The following is an 18,905-nucleotide window of genomic DNA, read 5'->3' on the forward strand; positions in this document are numbered from 1 at the left end:
CATTTAATACATCCCCAGTAATGCTGTATCTGCATTGGTTTTTATCATGCTAGGTTTAATCAGTAAACATTGCGGGAGATTATTTTCTGACACACTCTCATTCTCTCACACCAATTTTTTTTCCCCTTAGCCACTGTCAAGATATTTCTTTCAGCAGATCGCTCATGATGGCTAGACCATTATCTGTCGCATAGCCATGTTGTCTAGACCACTATCTTTTTGTACTTGCAGATAATAAGCATTTAACAATTGCGAAGAAGGACCCCTGTCACTTAGCCTAATTACTTTTGTCCATTAGACCAATGCTTGGACAAAGAAGGCTCGGCTATATAATAGGGCATTTGCTCTCGGTGTAGGGAATGGAAAACCTCGTCTTACTAAGCTGAGATCACAGTATCTGTTCTCTGAGAGTAAAACGGCCAAGTGCATCAGTCACGTGGCATCAGGACACACTGGAAATATGTTTTCCCTAAAAAGGCTAGAGGGTATGGTGACGGATCATTCAGGTTACAACATGTTTTACATTTTTGACATTTGTGAAATTGTTATTGCGGTTATGTATTGAATGTATGGTGCCATAAGCGAAATCTTGTAGACATGTTACAGGCAAAAACATTGTCAGAAGTGGAACGATTAGAGCATAAATGTTGATCTGCAGTGATCTTTCCCTCCGTTTGTGGGTAGTTAGTTCAACCATAAAGCAGTTTTAATCTAATCATTCACAAAAACAATATGAAAGAGATTTCCAATTACAGTTTCCAACATACACTCTAAGCCAGGGGTTCTCAATCTCAGTCCTGGAGGTCCATTGTCCTGCAGATTTTAGCTCCAACACCAATCAGACACTAGAGACAAAGAGCTATTTCACAGAGAACGGGCTCGTGTTCTTGTAAAGACAAATCTTGCCAAGTTACCTCAGAACCATGAACTTGGTAGACCATGAGAACGAAGAATGTGTCATGTGGGAAATGAGATGCTGCATGCGTTTTTCCCTGGTTCTTCCTGATGGTCACTTGGCCATCATGCATTTTTAATGGAAACTTATTTAAACATTACAGCATTCATAAAGATCTTATAAATATACGTTGCACAAAACAAATAAAACTAATTTTAATACGAATTTCAGAAAATACACACTCTTAATGTGTTTATGCTATTATAAAGTTTTTTGTATTAATGTTTACTTTCACCGTTTCATTTAGGCAAACTCCTGAAATAAATAAGTTATATCTCCAAACTTTAATAATAAATCTTTATAAAAAGCTGTGTTTCCCCCCTCCTTTATTCAGCCCCAATGACTTCTGGGACTTCTCAAGCGAGTTTTGCGCTCAAGTAAGCATCGGTTTGTCCTCGATATCAAGAACACATCCGGGAACTCTTAAGCGTCCTCCATCTCTTTCGGTCTTGAGTTTTGGAACTAGAGCTGCACGATTCTGGCTAAAATGAGAATCGCGATTTTTTTGCTCAAAATAAAGATCACGATTTTCTCACGATTCTGTATATGTAAAATAATAGTATGGTAAAAACAAACATATGGCACAACATTGATAATAATATGTGTAGGTCTACTGGTTTTTATAAATAATTGTATTCTACTTATAATAATTATGATGTTGAATATTATGTTTGAGATATATGCTTGCAATCTGTCATATTAGACAAATTTATTCACTGGTGAAATCAGACATTTGCCATTATCAGATTATATTCAACAATATATAGTCTAGAGTAGTTATACTGACATTTCAAACATTTATTTTCATGCACAACTGTGGGTTCGCTATGAAATACAAACACATATCAAATGCTTGTCGTAATCATAACTCTAAAATGCGATATGATTATTTAAATGAAGTGCACACTTTCGGTTTCATTTTGACTGCTAAGTGCTTGTTCATACTTCGCGCGCGGCTCCCAAACGATCACTCTGTGCCACAAACAGAATATTATTTACAACTGTATTACCTGTTACTGGCAACATATGCAGGTTCTGTTCACTAAAGTAAACGCGCGCATCTATCATTTAGTAGAGCGCGCGCGTGTGCCCTCTCTGTGATAACAGCCCACAGTCACCAGCTCACGTCACGTGTGTTTTTCCAGCTGCGAAAACATCATTATATGAAGACAAAAATGACATTTTTAGGTGAATTATATCTTAAAAATACATTATGTGACTCATTTAACATCATTTGGAGGTGTCAATGTCACTGAGAAATATATGTGAAACAATGAAAAGACTCGTGCAGCCGCCTTTGCTTCTCTCCTGAACTTGAAAATATGATTGGCAGAATCGTAGAAATGCTGGATTAAGATCGTCTAGGGCAGTGGTCACCAAACTTGTTCCCGGAGGGCCGATGTCCTGCAGATTTTTGCTCCAACCCTAATCAAACACACCTGAACAAGCTAGTCAAGGTCTAACTTGGTATACTTAAAACATCCAGGCAGGTGCATTGAGGCAAGTTGGAGCTAAACCCTGCAGGGACACCGGCCCTCCAGGACCGAGATTGGTGACCCCTGGTCTAGGGGGTCGAATTGAGATTGCGATCTTTTATCGATTAATTGTGCAGGTCTATTTGGAACTGAACTTTTGAGTTATGGCAGTCAAAGATGACGTTTGGACAATAGTCCAAAGACTGGTCAGAGAGTGATTTTGAATAGTAGCGACTGTGTTTTCAAAAGTTTAAGTTTCTGTTCATCTATATTGAAACGATACGCCAGTCTTCTGTTTTCAAAATGATTGGTTTTTATGGTTTAAATATGCCAGAGTATTGTAGACACCAGGTGTAACTGTAAAAAAATGCATTTTGAAATTAAAACATTTGGGGCTGTTCACATATTGTATCTTTTGAATGTGAAATTTCATTACCTCCAATGAAGCGTACAATCTACACCAAATAGGGAGCAATGTGCGTGTGATGCAACATGCTTGTGCTTTCCAGGCACTTCTAGTTTAAAACATCTAAACTTTTCAGAACGCTGTAAGCGCACCAATGATTTACGTGACTAGAACTAACCAATCAAATCCAAACTTTGTATGGAATATACACATTTGAGTACTAACAGTAGACTAATTACCTCAGACAAATGCAGAGCAGCTGAACACTGGAGTGCTTTTTTAATTTCTCCATAAATAAACCTTGATTCAAAGATGCAGCAATGGTTTATCAGTTAGTCATCCTCTGATAGAACAGTTGATAGTTGCCAAGCATTGACAGACGCCATGGGAGCATGACTGCAGAATTGTGTTGGAAATGAAGGAAGAGATGCGTCTTGTGCTTTTAGATGCAATATGTAATCTGCCTTTTAATTTAAATTGCACCTTTGTCTTACCTGAACAATTAAAAGGACGGTTCTTCCAAAAACGAAAAGTTTGTCTATTTACTGTATCAAGTAGATATAAACCTTTAAAAGTCTTTTTCTGTTTATCACAGAAGACATTTGGACTTGCAAAACACATACTATAGAAGTCAACAGTTGCATGTTTGGAGTTTTCATCAAAATAAATTCTCTTGGGTTTAACATTTGTCTTTCTTCAGTTGTATTTGTACTAATCCTTTTTCCTTATTATATTGCTGCCTCTTTACATGCATGTAATCAATGTGTGCTTATATAAGTTAGGCTAGATTAGTTTGAGGGTGCTTTCACACCTGTGAATTGATTCAGTTGTTCTGAAACAGGGATTCAAATTGTTACATTGTTGCTCTTTGCTCTTGGTGCGGTTCGCTTTCACATGGCAAAGTTTCTAAACAGACCAAAAGATCTAAAACAAGTCACGTGTGACTAAACTCTCCTCACATTGGTCAGTGTTTGACTGTATATTTTGCAGAGTCCTGCTCAGCTGTCGGGGGGTGGTGGTTTGGTGGTGTTTGACAAGGTGTGCGCGACGTGTCTAAAGAACGAGGAGGGATGAGGTGGGGAGGGGTGAAAAGGGTGTGCGATGTATTTGAGAACCGAGAGGGAGACGCGCAATTTCCAGGAGATTATTACTCGTTTGCGGGCATCCAGGAGTCTCTTTGCACCACAATTGATCCACTCCAGAGTTCATTTCAATTGAGCCGAGACCATCTCATTCAAGCGACCTCGGAGCGATTGTTTTGGTGCAGATCCGAGCATGATTGGTGGATTCATATATGCCAAATGAACCGCGCTAACTGGGCAAACGAGACAGGTTCCGAAACAAAAGTCTAGATGTGAAAGCACCCTGAGATGTAGAAAAAAAAAGTGAATGCAGTGTTCCCCCACCATTATATTAGGGGGGCGCCCCCCCAACGGCTTTCCCCTCCCCTTTTGAAGTCAAGTTAATTGTATTTTATATAAAGCACCAGATCACAACTTCCTTTAAAAACAAGCTTAATAGCCAAATGTAATATCTTATTTACACAACGACATGCGATTTCTGTCTCCACATGGTAGTGCGATTGTCCACACATATGCCAGAAACCTATATGTCCCATATATGCCAGAAACCTGTATGTCCCATATATGCCAGAAACCTATATGTCCACATATATGTCCCATATATGCCAGAAACCTATATGTCCACATATATGCCAGAAACCTATATGTCCACATATATGCCAGAAACCTATATGTCCCATATATGCCAGAAACCTGTCTCATATATGCCAAAAACCTATATATGCCAGAAACCTATATGTCCACATATATGCCAGAAACCTATATGTCCCATATATGCCAGAAACCTATATGTTGACATATCTGCCAGAAACCTATATGTCTCATATATGCCAGATACTTATATATGTCTCATATATGCTAGAAACCTATATGTCCCATATGTGCCAAAAACCTATATGTCTCATATATGCCAGAAACCTATATGTCCACATATACGCCAGAAACCTATATGTCCCATATATGCCAGAAACCTATGTCTCATATATGCCAGAAAACTATATGTCCCATATATGTCAGAAACCTATATGTCCACATACATGCCAGAAACCTATATGTCCCATATATGCCAGAAACCTATATGTCTCATATATGCCAAAAACCTATATTTCCCATATATGCAAGAAACCTATATGTCTCAAATATGCCAAAAAACTATATGTCCCACATATGTCAGAAACCTATATGTCCACATACATGCCAGAAACCTATATGTCCCATATATGCCAGAAACCTATATGTCTCATATATGCCAAAAACCTATATTTCCCATATATGCAAGAAACCTATATGTCTCAAATATGCCAAAAAACTATATGTCCTATATATGCCAGAAACCTATATGTCCACATATATGCCAGAAACCTATATGTCCCATATATGCCAGAAACCAATATGTCTTATATATGGCAAAAACCTATATGTCCCATATATACCAGAAACCTATATGTCCCATATATGCCAGACACCTATATGTTGACATATATGCCAGAAACCTATATGTCTCATATATGCAAAATACCTATATGTCTCATATATGCAAAATACCTATATGTCCACATATATGCTAGAAACGTATATGTCCCATATATGCCAGAAACCTATATGTTGACATATATGCCAGAAACCTATATGTCTCATATATGCAAAATACCTATATGTCTCATATATGCCAGAAACCTATATGTCCACATATATGCCAGAAACCTATATGTCCCATATATGCCAGAAACCTATATGTCCCATATATGCCAGAAACCTATATGTCTCATATATGCCAGAAACCTATATGTCCCATATATGCCAGAAACCTATATGTCGACATATATGCCAGAAACCTATATGTCCCATATATGCCAGAAACCTATATGTCCCATATATGCCAGAAACCTATATTTCCCATATATGCCAGAAACCTATATGTCCACATATATGCCAGAAACCTATATGTCCCATATATGCCAGAAACCTATATGTCTCATATATGCCAGAAACCTATATGTCCCATATATGCCAGAAACCAATATGTCTTATATATGGCAAAAACCTATATGTCCCATATATACCAGAAACCTATATGTCCCATATATGCCAGAAACCTATATGTCCACATATATGCTAGAAACGTATATGTCCCATATATGCCAGAAACCTATATGTTGACATATATGCCAGAAACCTATATGTCTCATATATGCAAAATACCTATATGTCTCATATATGCCAGAAACCTATATGTCCACATATATGCCAGAAACCTATATGTCCAATATATGCCAGAAACCTATATGTCCCATATATGCCAGAAACCTATATGTCTCATATATGCCAGAAACCTATATGTCCCATATATGCCAGAAACCTATATGTCAACATATATGCCAGAAACCTATATGTCGACATATATGCCAGAAACCTTTATGTCCCATATATGCCAGAAACCTATATGTCCCATATATGCCAGAAACCTATATGTCCACATATATGCCAGAAACCTATATGTCCCATATATGCCAGAAACCTATATGTCTCATATATGCCAAAAACATATATGTCCCATATATGCCAGAAACCTATATGTCTCATATATGCAAAATACCTATATGTCTCATATATGCCAGAAACCTATATGTCCACATATATGCCAGAAACCTATATGTCCCATATATGCCAGAAACCTATATGTCCCATATATGCCAGAAACCTACATGTCTCATATATGCCAGAAACCTATATGTCCCATATATGCGAGAAACCTATATGTCGACATATATGCCAGAAACCTTTATGTCCCATATATGCCAGAAACCTATATGTCCCATATATGCCAGAAACCTATATGTCCCATATATGCCAGAAACCTATATGTCCACATATATGCCAGAAACCTATATGTCCCATATATGCCAGAAACCTATATGTCCCATATATGCCAGAAACCTATATGTCTCATATATGCCAAAAACCTATATGTCCCATATATGCCAGAAACCTATATGTCGACATATATGCCAGAAACCTATATGTCCCATATATGCCAGAAACCTATATGTCCCATATATGCCAGAAACCTATATGTCCCATATATGCCAGAAACCTATATGTCCACATATATGCCAGAAACCTATATGTCCCATATATGCCAGAAACCTATATGTCCCATATATGCCAGAAACCTATATGTCCCATATATGCCAAAAACCTCTATTTCCCATATATGCCAGAAATCTATATGTCCCACAGATGCCAGAAACCTATATGTCCCACATATATGCCAGAAACCTATATGTCTCATATATGCCAAAAACCTATTTGTCCCATATATGCCAGAAACCTATATGTCGACATATATGCCAGAAACCTATATGTCCACATATATGCCAGAAACCTATATGTCCCATATATGCCAGAAACCTATATGTCTCATATATGCCAAAAACCTATATGTCCCATATATGCCAGAAACCTATATGTTCCATATATGCCAGAAACCTATATGTCCACATATATGCCAGAAACCTATATGTCCCATATATGCCAGAAACCTATATGTCCCATATATGCCAGAAACCTATATGTCCCATATATGCCAGAAACCTATTTGTCTCATATATGCCAAAAACCTATATGTCCCATATATACCAGAAAGATATATGTCCCATATATGCCAGAAACCTATATGTCTCATATATGCCAAAAACCTATATGTCCCATATATGCCAGAAACCTATATGTCCACATATATGCCAGAAACCTATATGTCCCATATATGCCAGAAACCTATATGTCTCATATATGCCAAAAACCTATATGTCCCATATATGCCAGAAACCTATATGTCCACATATATGCCAGAAACCTATATGTCCCATATATGCCAGAAACCTATATGTCCCATATATGCCAGAAACCTATATGTCTCATATATGCCAGAAACCTATATGTCCCATATATGCCAGAAACCTATATATCCCATATATGCCAGAAACCTATATCTCATATATGCCAGAAACCTATATGTCCCATATATGACAGAAACCTATATGTCTCATATATGCCAGAAACCTATATGTCTCATAAATGCCAGAAACCTATATATCCCATATATGCCAGAAACCTATATCTCATATATGCCAGAAACCTATATGTCCCATATATGACAGAAGCCTATGTCTCATATATGTCAGAAACCTAAATGTCCCATATATGCCAGAAACCTATATGTTGACTTATATGCCAGGAACCTATGTCTCATATATGCCAGATACCTATATGTACCATATATGACAGAAACCTATATGTCTCATATATGCCAGAAACCTATATGTCTCATATATGCCAGAAACCTATATGTCCACATATATGCCAGAAACCTATATGTCCCATATATGCCAGAAACCTATATGTCCCATATATGCCAAAACCTATACGTCCACATATATGCCAGAAACCTATATGTCTCATATATGCCAGAAACCTATATGTCTCATATATGCCAGAAACCTATATGTCCACATATATGCCAGAAACCTATATGTCCACATATATGCCAGAAACCTATATGTCCCATATATGCCAGAAACCTATATGTCCACATAAATGCCAGAAACATAGATGTCCCATATATGCCAGAAACCTATATGTCCACATATATGCCAGAAACCTATGTCCACATATATGCCAGAAACCTATATATCCACATATATGCCAGGAACCAATATATGTCCACATATATGCCAAAAGCCTATATGTCCCATATATGCCAGAAACCTATATGTCAGAAACATATATGCCGACACATGTATAACCACATGTATGAAACAGTAATAATAATCTTACTAAAAATAATAATTATTATTATTAAGTAGGATTTTTTTTTCTTTCTTTTCTTAATAAATAGCCTACTGTTAATTGCAGCCATTAACAATTTATATGATTTATATATGAGATTAGAATACTCTTAGCTATGTGGTTTTATGTTTTAAAATATAATATGTTCATTAATATTTGTTAAAAAAACATAGGCCCTAACTGTGCTGTTTACAAATACTTAAATTAATAAGGAAATTGAATGCATGTTTCTATATATAATTTGCACAAAAAAAGTATGGGGTTTTTCTCTAAAGAAGTTGTTACTCCACCTCATTTACAGCGCCAATATGGACGTTTTATGTTATAACTAACGCGGTTCTCTGCGACAAAGCAGCTACGGTTTTGGGAAACAATCGCCACTACATTTTTTTTTCTCAAATGATGAATTTTACTATAAAAGTTCAGCCGCAAGTTACGTTGTTATTTAGAAAACGGACCCCAGATTGTTACAGTGCTGCAAGTCAAAAATTCAGGCCTGTGCCTGTTAAACAACTTATCAGTCAGAAAGCCGGTAAAGATGATTTTGTTCAATTTGTTGTTGAATTTTTGACCTGAGTAAGGTGTATGCCAAAATGATGATAAAATAATTTTTACAACTTTCACATCACATGCCACTGCACCAACATAGCTCATTCACAGGATAACAGCCATTGCTCCTTTGTTAAGCCATAGGTGGAGCAACATATCCATAGCATCCAAGGGTGCTCTAATTGATTGGCCATTGATCACAATCGGCTGATAATTGCTTTTGATTGGCAGTTAGCCAGTGGAAATAAGTGTAAAACATGATCTCCTGCTTATGAAAAAGATCAGCTCTTAAAATGCAATAGCTGCAGTTGTACCATTCATTACATCTTCTTTGTTTACTCTTCTTGAGAAAACTGCTGAAATGGACCGTGGTGTAAAAACAGATTGACCATGGTGTAAAAACTTTAAAAGCCACGCTGATGGGAGTGGTCCAGAAAAGATTCTGTTGACATTGAAGCTGAGCGCCTGTATAGCATTGCTACAATTTTCAATTTTCTATGTGATGAATCTTAATTTACACTTTCTGTAGTCTACCTTTGTTTCTTTGCATCCGTGTTACTGTCAGAGCAAATAAACAAGCAGGAAATTAATATAATATAATAAAGAAACGGGAACACGTTTTGTGATAATTTTTTGCTTTTTTTCCCATTTTATTTATAATGCAAGAAAAATAATTGATAAATGAGCCATTACTGAAAATAATGTTATTGTGTAAATATTTTGTGTGTATCTTGTGTATTTTGCGTAAAATTGGATATGTTATTTGCTGTAGAAATGTGTTAATTTTGTATAGACACAAAAAGAAACTTGGCAGGACTGCTGAGCATGCAAATTGACAAATTGATTATGTTAGTAAGTTTTCATCTGTTTGCATTTTAGTCTCTTTTTTCTATCAACAACCCTGGTTTCACACAACAAGTGTGACCGCGACCGTCGCATAAGCAGCATGTCAGCATACTACAGCGTCATGGCAGCTGCAGACTCATAACGGAAGCATTTGTAGTGTGTGAATGCCATAGCAGCTCGAAAACAGTCCTACAAATTAAACTAAATGCTCTACTTAAACTTTTTACAAATGTTGTAACTGTGTTAATGATTTACGTCAAACGAATTTCAATTAATACTCTTTATTTTGTTCAGTTTTTGATTCAAGAGTTTGAATTTATCAATTTCTGTAGTTTAACGTTATATAATACAGTATAATATAATTTGGGAGGATAATATATAATTGAATAAATTGATTTTATGAGAAACTTTGTTGCATGCATGGGTTCATTCTTGCCTGTGTATAAATCAGACCTATATTTTAAAATTCAGGGCCCTATCATACACTCGGTGCAATGTGGTGCAAGGCACGACGCAATTGTTGTTTGCTAGTTTCAGCTTGCCGCAAGAGTCGTTTTGCAGCACACTGTTTAAATAGCAAATGCATTTGCGCTCATATGTGCAATATATATATCTGGTCTAAAAAAGGGGGGCGTGTTGAGGCGCATTGCTGGTTCGTTGCTATTTTGAGAAACTATAATAGATTTTTCAATAGACCAGAAAAAAGTCGGTCTATTAGTCAGCGCAGAGTGCGTTAGTTGTGGGCCTTGCTTACACACTGCTTGTTAATGCACACAAGATGTAGAGCAATATGCAAATATCTTTACAAAAAGAATTAAAGTATTAAGGATATATATATAGGATATAATAAGATTATATACATGATATAAATAGAAAGGATAAAAATATTACAAAACATATAATTTTCTAGCCTACATAAATAAAAAACACTGCCTTCATGCCTTCTTCATCTCAGAAGGTTTTTCAGTTCATTCATAACAGTTTGCTTTTTTATAATGTTATTAATACAGGGGTGATAGCGTTCCGGCACCACGCCGGATTTCCGGCGTACTGTGGCTGCGGGTAGGGTTGTGACGGTGAGGAAATTTCCCCACCGGTTAATCGACATGTGACAACACCGGTAATACCGGTATCACCGTGGGAGTGGGCATTTTTTCATTTCCTCTTTTTTTCTGATTTTAAATAGCTTATAAATGCGTGCGTATAATACTTTCACTTTCAGTTTTGCGGGAGTTGCCAATTCGGTGTCAATTGTTTGAATGGACGGAAAGGAAACTACAAAAAAAAATCCCTGTTATTGAACAAAACATAACTTTTATTTACATAACGAATAAAACACAACACTGCTACAGGCTGAAAAAACTGTGTAAGTTGGAACCATACAAATAACAACCATAAACGCCTATGTTATATATAAACAGCTAGTCCTTATGAACAATCCGTTTATAAAATACATTATTAACGAATTTAGGCTATTGAAGAATAAACCGAATATGAAATATGATCCTTGCATAATAATCACAACTAAACAAGCGAGCACTCATTTTATAATTAAACTATATGAAAAAAAATTAAGAATTGAAACATTATGTAAAAAATCAAAGGGCAGGCTAAATAAAAGCGCCTCGTCAGAGCTAAACACCGCATGTGTCAGTTTACAGCTTCTGGAAAGATCAGACAACCTATACAGATCACACAATCTCAATAAACAACATGTAAATGTATAAATATTTCGATAAGTATTGTTATGGAATATTTATAACTAAATGATCTTGCTTTTTGGTTTTATCGATACAGCTTTGATCTCTCTTACAAGCGGCAGTTACAGGCGCAGCATAAGGGCGTCTCACACTGTCAGTGGCGGAATACACACAGCACTGCCAAGACGTTTTATTTTTATTTTATTTGTTGCAGATTTGCACGTTGTTCCTTTAAAAAAAAACTTTTATTTTTTAATTCTCTCAAGTTAATGTTGTCTATCGAGAAACTATCGAGTCCCTCGGATTGGAGTTCAGTGCGAATTAAGACTATTGACCAACCGCCCTGTAAGTTTAAACACTACAGGTCCACAGCTCTGGTGTGATATGAATTACACGTTTTAAATGACAGCGAGACATGCTACGTTTAGTTTTTATTGTAAAATATACATTATAACCCAGTACACGGTAAAATAATGTTTAGAATGGCTTGTCTATTGACGGCGTATAGCCGTTAATTAAATATGCTGAGCATATTTTCATTAAAATTAAAACACATTAATACAAATTAGCCACCCTTTGATTTTTTTTCGTTTACGTATATTTTTATCAAACGAAAAATGCAATGAATTGTTAATTTTTGTTTTCATTTTATTCGAAATAATAGGCCTATAATTTATAGGCTACACAGCTCATATCTTTGGCTCCAATTGCGTTTTTACAGATATCCTACCAATAGACTTTTTTTTGGCTCAAAGACATTTATGCCTATTAATTTCAGAGGTGCATTTTGACAGATTTCGTAAAGGCTTCAGCTATTCTACCTGTCATTCGTAGTCATACTTCCGTACGTAATATAGTCATTTGACAGTACATGTCAGTCAAATTTATTGTGGCATGCTTATGTATGGGAGTGGTTACACTTATCTGTTGTACTGTATATTATTGCATCCTGGCAGTTCCTTTGTTCCCTACAATATGGACTTCTCTATGTTTTTAATTCATTCATTTATTTTATTATTTAACTTATTTTCATTTTAAGGTATTTTAAATAATATCCTTTAAAAAGTTATAATAAAATGCATGTTGAAAACTCATAACATATATGCATGTAAGATAACAAGTGTCATTTGCCTAATGATTTTTAAATATTAAAGCAAAGAGACTTATAAGATTAATGTGCTTATAACGTGCTTATACTGACACCTACTGGCACATGTCACAAGATCACTGACACTGGCATGTGTCACTGACATTACTGGCATGTGTCTAAAAAGAGCCACTTGACAATAATGATGATCAGGGTTACACATAGGCTGTTAATATATTTGGGCCCAGGGGCCCACAAGTTATGTGTTAAAAGTGCGTTGCATACATAGTACCACCACCCCTACTCACCTCAGGGGCAAGGAAAAAAGTTCAGGCTCAGGAATTTTTTCCACTATCAGCCCTGTTAATAGCAGTATTATTTATTATATGTATATTTATATTAGTTTTGTTAAAAACAAGCTTAGACTTGTCCACCATTCAGGTTTGAGACCATATGGGGCACAGCATGTGTTTTAGGATATAACTCAGTATTTTGACCACACTTCATTGTTATTGTTCATTTATTTGTTTGCTGGAAATTAGAACTGAATTTAGAAATAGTTTTGAAACAAATATTTGTGCTTAACAAACAAAACTAATTATTTATAGGCTAATTGATGTCTGTGCGTACAAGGTTTCCCTATCCACGAGAGCGAAAGTGAAAGTTAATAATTTATCTTTCATTCTCGCGCTGTAGATGCTCTGTGTAACTGTTTTCTTGCTAGTGAAATGCTATGTTTTTCCCACTTACACTTACTTTACGCATGTAAATAGCAAATGCACCATGGCGCGACGCAACTGACTCTTAAATGGAATAGGAGATGGGACTCTGATTGGTTTATTCTCAAAACACACTTATAACTCATTAAGAAAATATGCTCAACCCTTTTAGTATCCCTGCTTCCGACTGTTTTTATTATTAATCAAACAACAACAGGACAAAATCACTCACTGCTCCTGACTGAAGGTCTTTTGTAGCTAAAGTTTTTTTCCTTACAGTGAAGATGCTTGAAGCACAGTTTAAACATAACAGATTTAATAACTGATTTCTTTTATTTTTGCTATGATGACAGTACATTATATTTTACTAGATATTTTTCAGGATGCTAGTATTCAGCTTAAAGTGACATTTAGAGGCTTAATTATTGTAATTAGGGAAGTCATTGTGTAACAGTCGTCTCTTCTGCAGACAATCAAAATATATGTATAGCTTAAAGGTGCTAATAATATTAAGCAATTAAAATAGGTTTCAAAATATTTAAACCTGCTTTTATTCTAGCTGAAATAAAACAAATAAGCCTTTCTCCAGAAGAAATAAATATTATAGGAAATACTGTAAAAAATTCCTCTATTAAATATAATTTGGGAAATATATATATATATATATATATATTTATAATATATATATATATATATTATATATAAAATCAACACATGTCGTGGAACTAAAGCGATATATTCCATGACCGGCTTCCTTACACATAAATGCGATGTGATTTATCTCTCTCCATAATCCAGCAGCTTCCTCGGGCTAATCCAATGGCTCAGCTCTCCAGTAAATAAGGTATCTGATTGAGAATCAACTTTAGTTTTGGTATTTTCCAGTGCGTAATCATTGCAAGCCTGTGGTGTGTCAATGTTTTCAATCAAGTGTTGATATAACGTCAATAAACTTTGAGCAGTAAGCTGAAAAATGATTTAAGCCAGACTTTCAGAAGCAAAATATTATAGATTCAAAAATGTTGTGGTCTTTATGCTGTTTTTTTAGGGTTGCATATTTTCTGTTTAATTCTGATATTACTGGTTCATTACTTTACAGGTGTAATACATACAGGGGTAATACAGGTGTAAATAGGGTCTTTCGTCAATTGATTCATTTCAGAGGTAATAGAAAAATAGTTGGATATCTTTTACTGATAATTATTTGCACTAGTATGCACATTTGTTGTTGAATGTTTTTAAACAGCAAACCGGATATGATCATTATGGGACATGTGAGAACAATCCAAAACAAGGGATTGTAGGCATGGTTTAGTATAGAATTCTAACCGAATGTTTCCCTGGATAAAAATAGCACTGTTTCTTGGTTTCAAAATAGCTGTGATTACTGCTCTAAAATATATTCTTTTTAAATGTCTTCAAAACTTCTTTTATCGCAATGTCTGCATCCTAAATTGAATACTTCCATCTATATAGTAAGCTAAAAACATGTAAGCTGAGTAGTATGTCCATAGAATTCGAAAAATAGTATGCAAGAGGAACACGGATGACCTACTATTTCCACTGAGATTCTGAAGTGCACACTTCAGATTGACGCTACGCTATCCCATGATGTACCGCGAGAGAATTCATGAATGGGAGTGAAGCAACGCACTAACACGGGTATGTCATGTGATGATGACAAAATGGCATTCTTAGTACGTCCAAGCTCTATTCATACTACTCAAATTTATGCTTTATAGAACATATGTTTTTAACGGCCGAGTTGTAAATTCAAATTGAAATGCAGTACCTACTGAGTAGTAGGCAATTTCGGACGCAGGCAACATATTTACAATAAACATCTCAGGCTAATTCATTTGAATGAATTATTGACTTCTGCTGTCTTCATTAGTTTCAAAAACGCAGATTTGTTTACAATTTAAACACAATCTTTGGATATCTTTTCCTCTGGAGACACTGTTGTCTTAATTAAAACAAAAAGAAAGTAAATAAAAAATCAGTAGGAACGGTATAACAGAACATTTAGGCAATTTTAAAACCTTGACTTTTTTAAACCGTGCAATACCTTGAAAACGGTTATTACCCCATGCCTATTCCTATGCAATCTTACAGAAATTAATAACTTAATGATTTATTGGCAAATATTTTTTTTAAACTGCCCTTTTCTCAAAAAAAGGGCAAAGATGATAAGCTATGCTTATCTAAAATATTTTAATAATTTGTTTTTAAGTTTGTATTATACTATATTTTTTATCTTGTTCTGGTATAGCATATGCTGAAAACTTGATGTTCTCTCTCTCTCTCTCTGAAGGTAATAATCACTGGTCTGTCTAGCAGATTTTTTTACTCAACCAGCAAAGGTTTTGAAAAATAGCTTGAAAGAAACATGTTTGACATTGACTTAAATTATATTTACATTTTTAAATTCATCTTTATTTCTGTAGTGCTTTTACAATGTAGATTGTGACAAATCAGCTTAATATAGATGTTATAGTAAACTGAAACTACTTCAGTCCAGTTTTCTGATTTGGGGCCCTATCATACATCCGAACCAAGGCGCGATGCAATTGTTGTTTGCTAGTTTCAGCTTGACGTAAGTGTCATTTTAATGTTTTGCTCCTCCCTGTTTAAATAGTAAATGTATTTGTGCTCAAATGTGCTATCGTAGGCATTCTGGTCTAAAAAAGGAGGTGTGCTAAGGCGCATTGCTGGCACGTTGATATTGACGAACTAAAATAGACTCCAAAATAGACAAGCTGAGAGCAGGACTAAAGTCCAGCGCAGAGCGCGTTAGTTGTGCGCCTCGCTTAAACATTGCTTAAAGGGCACCTATGGTGAAAAATCTACTTTTCAAGCTGTTTGGACAGACATGCGTGTATATATAGTCTTTAGACTGTCATATTGGGGTGATATAAACACACACAGTCCTTTTTTTTCAATGTAACAACATAAAAACGGTGGACCAATTGCAGTGGTTTTCAGATCGACCGCAACTTTACGTAGGAGAGCGAACCCCCGCCCACCAATATTGATTTGACAGCCTCGCGTCACGATCATATCCTCAGTTTCTTGTTTCACGTCCGCCATTTTCAGCGTGTGAGTCAAAGCGGTATCACTAAAGGAACACCCTTGCTCTATTTTTAGATGAAAGGCTCATTGGGCTCAACACAAGATCAATATTCTTCACATTATCGCTCTAATCGGAATTATTGCTTGTAACTTTTGGGTGGCGCAGCGCAGTGCATTTCGGAGTTCTGGGTGTTGGTTTCTGTCGGGGTGCACGCTGCGGAGCTTTGGGTTGGCGGCCGCGGCGCCGTTGTGTTTGCCCTGGTGGAGGCCTATGTTTGGAGTTTTGGAATGCGTGGCACAACGATTCGGGACACTTTATGAGTGTTTGGTGTCGCGGCACATTCGGTGCCTCAGTCATAGTTAATTCAGTGTGTGTGGTTATCAGTCTCGGTGTACAAGCTCGGCACTTGTACACCGAGACTATACAAACTATACAAAGACACAAATGATTTTGTACTCTCTGGTTGGTCTGTGTCCAAGTCATACATGTACGGCTGAATGCTGATCTTAGCTTAGCTTCTCGTTCTCTGTCTGTCAGCCTGTTGCAAACACAGAGCGTGGGAGCTTTTGGCTCCGCCCCCTTGTTACGTTGGGCGGGAAGCCGAAACTAATTTTCATGTGAAGCAACACACCCCTAAAACAGCAAACTGTGTACACGCCCCCAACATGACACTTTTGAAAACATTATAATAAAAACATCTGAACTGTGTGTTAAACTGAACCTAAACTGGCACACTCAGAAGAACCATAATATTAATACTATGTGCCCTTTAATACACACAGGATGTACAGCAATACACAAATATCTTAACAAATGAAAAATAATTAAAGGAATAAAATCTACATAATCTACATAAATATAAAAAACACTGCTTTCATGCCTTCTTCAGCTCAGGGGGCTTTTTCAGTTTATTCATGACAATTTGCTTTTGTATAATGTTATTATTAGTAGTAATATTTATTATATGCATATTTATATTTGTTTGTATTAAAAACAAGCTTGTCCACCTGTCAGGTTTTGGACCATATGGGGCACAGCATGTGTATTTGGAAATAACTCAGATTTTTGAGAACACTTCATTATTATTGTTCATTTATTAGTTTGCTGGAAATTAAAACTGAATTTAGAAACAGTTTTGAATTTAATTATGTGTGCTAATGGATATCTGTGCGTAAAACATATTTCTCTATCCAGGAAAGAGAGTGAAAGTGAAAGTAAAGAATGAGAAGGGTCATTCTCTCATTCTCTAGTGCAGATGGTCTGTGTAACGGTTTTCTCGCTAGTGAAGCTTTTAGTTTTTCCAATTACAAAGTCCGCAATGTAAATAGCAATTGCACCATGGAGCAACGCAAATGTCTCTTAAAGGGAATGGGAGATGAGACTCTGATTGTTTTTTTTTCTTCTCAAAACACACCCATAACTCATTAAGAGAATAAGCTTAACCCTGTTTGACCATCGCAAATCTGATATTTTATGTCGTTAACCTGGTAAAAGTGGCCCTTAATGCTTTTGCACCCTGCGCTAGGACTAGTTTTCAGCATTAATGCATGAGAAACACTTGAACCAATCAGCGTGCTGTATTTTGAATGAGGTGCAACTGCATTAATATGCATAAATTAGCTTCGAAGACTCTTTTTAAAAAAAAATCTTTTACAGTGTTCAGAGAGACGTCACATTTTGTTGCCAACCATAATTCAAACAAGTAGAAAAACTTTGGGGGTTCATGGCTCTTTAACAAAATCCAAAGTGTATGTTAATGCCAGGTATAAACATTAATGCATCCCTGCTTACCAGTTGAGATTTGATCACTTGAAATATTATCACATGGTAAGTGGAAAGGGGCTTTATTCATTGTGCATGTATGTGTAAATAATTATATTTCATATGCATATAAAAGCATTTTGAGGCTGTGATTATTTTTTTCCCCTCACTCTTACATACAAGCCAAACCTGCAAGGTGTCATTTGTGTTGCAGCAAGAGCGCTCTGATATATAATTTCACACGTTGTGTCCAATTAGTTGCAATAATTATGTCCTCAGCTCTCTTTTGTGGCCTTTTGTTGGCTTCTGTCCGGCCTCTCGACCGTTGTGCCTCCTCCACTCTTTTTCCCTCTGACAAGCAGTTTTTAGCGCGTGCAACCTTATCGTGTTTTGCCTCCGTTGAC

General features: G+C 36.1%; 2 protein-coding genes across 24 annotated transcripts in view; one reads left to right on the top strand and one right to left on the bottom strand.

The window, feature by feature from the left end:
- Positions 1 to 18,905, bottom strand: part of si:ch211-51h4.2 — a 488,455-nt gene that overhangs the window by 76,102 nt on the left and 393,448 nt on the right. For 11 of the 22 annotated variants that reach the window (XR_012387017.1, XR_012386998.1, XR_012387011.1 and 8 more), the window contains one exon: positions 1,966 to 2,100. The exons of 10 other annotated variants lie outside the window; for them this stretch is intronic. The gene's annotated coding sequence lies outside the window, so the exon portion shown is untranslated. Of the gene's footprint in view, positions 1 to 1,233; positions 1,438 to 1,965; positions 2,101 to 18,905 lie in introns of those variants that run through there. One more of the 22 variants, XR_012387001.1, reaches the window with a different exon arrangement.
- tbl1xr1a (TBL1X/Y related 1a) overlaps positions 1 to 18,905 on the top strand; it is a 124,927-nt gene that overhangs the window by 31,029 nt on the left and 74,993 nt on the right.

Source organism: Danio rerio, chromosome 11 (genome assembly GCF_049306965.1).
Source record: "Danio rerio strain Tuebingen ecotype United States chromosome 11, GRCz12tu, whole genome shotgun sequence".
Classification (NCBI taxonomy): Eukaryota; Metazoa; Chordata; class Actinopteri; order Cypriniformes; family Danionidae; genus Danio; species Danio rerio.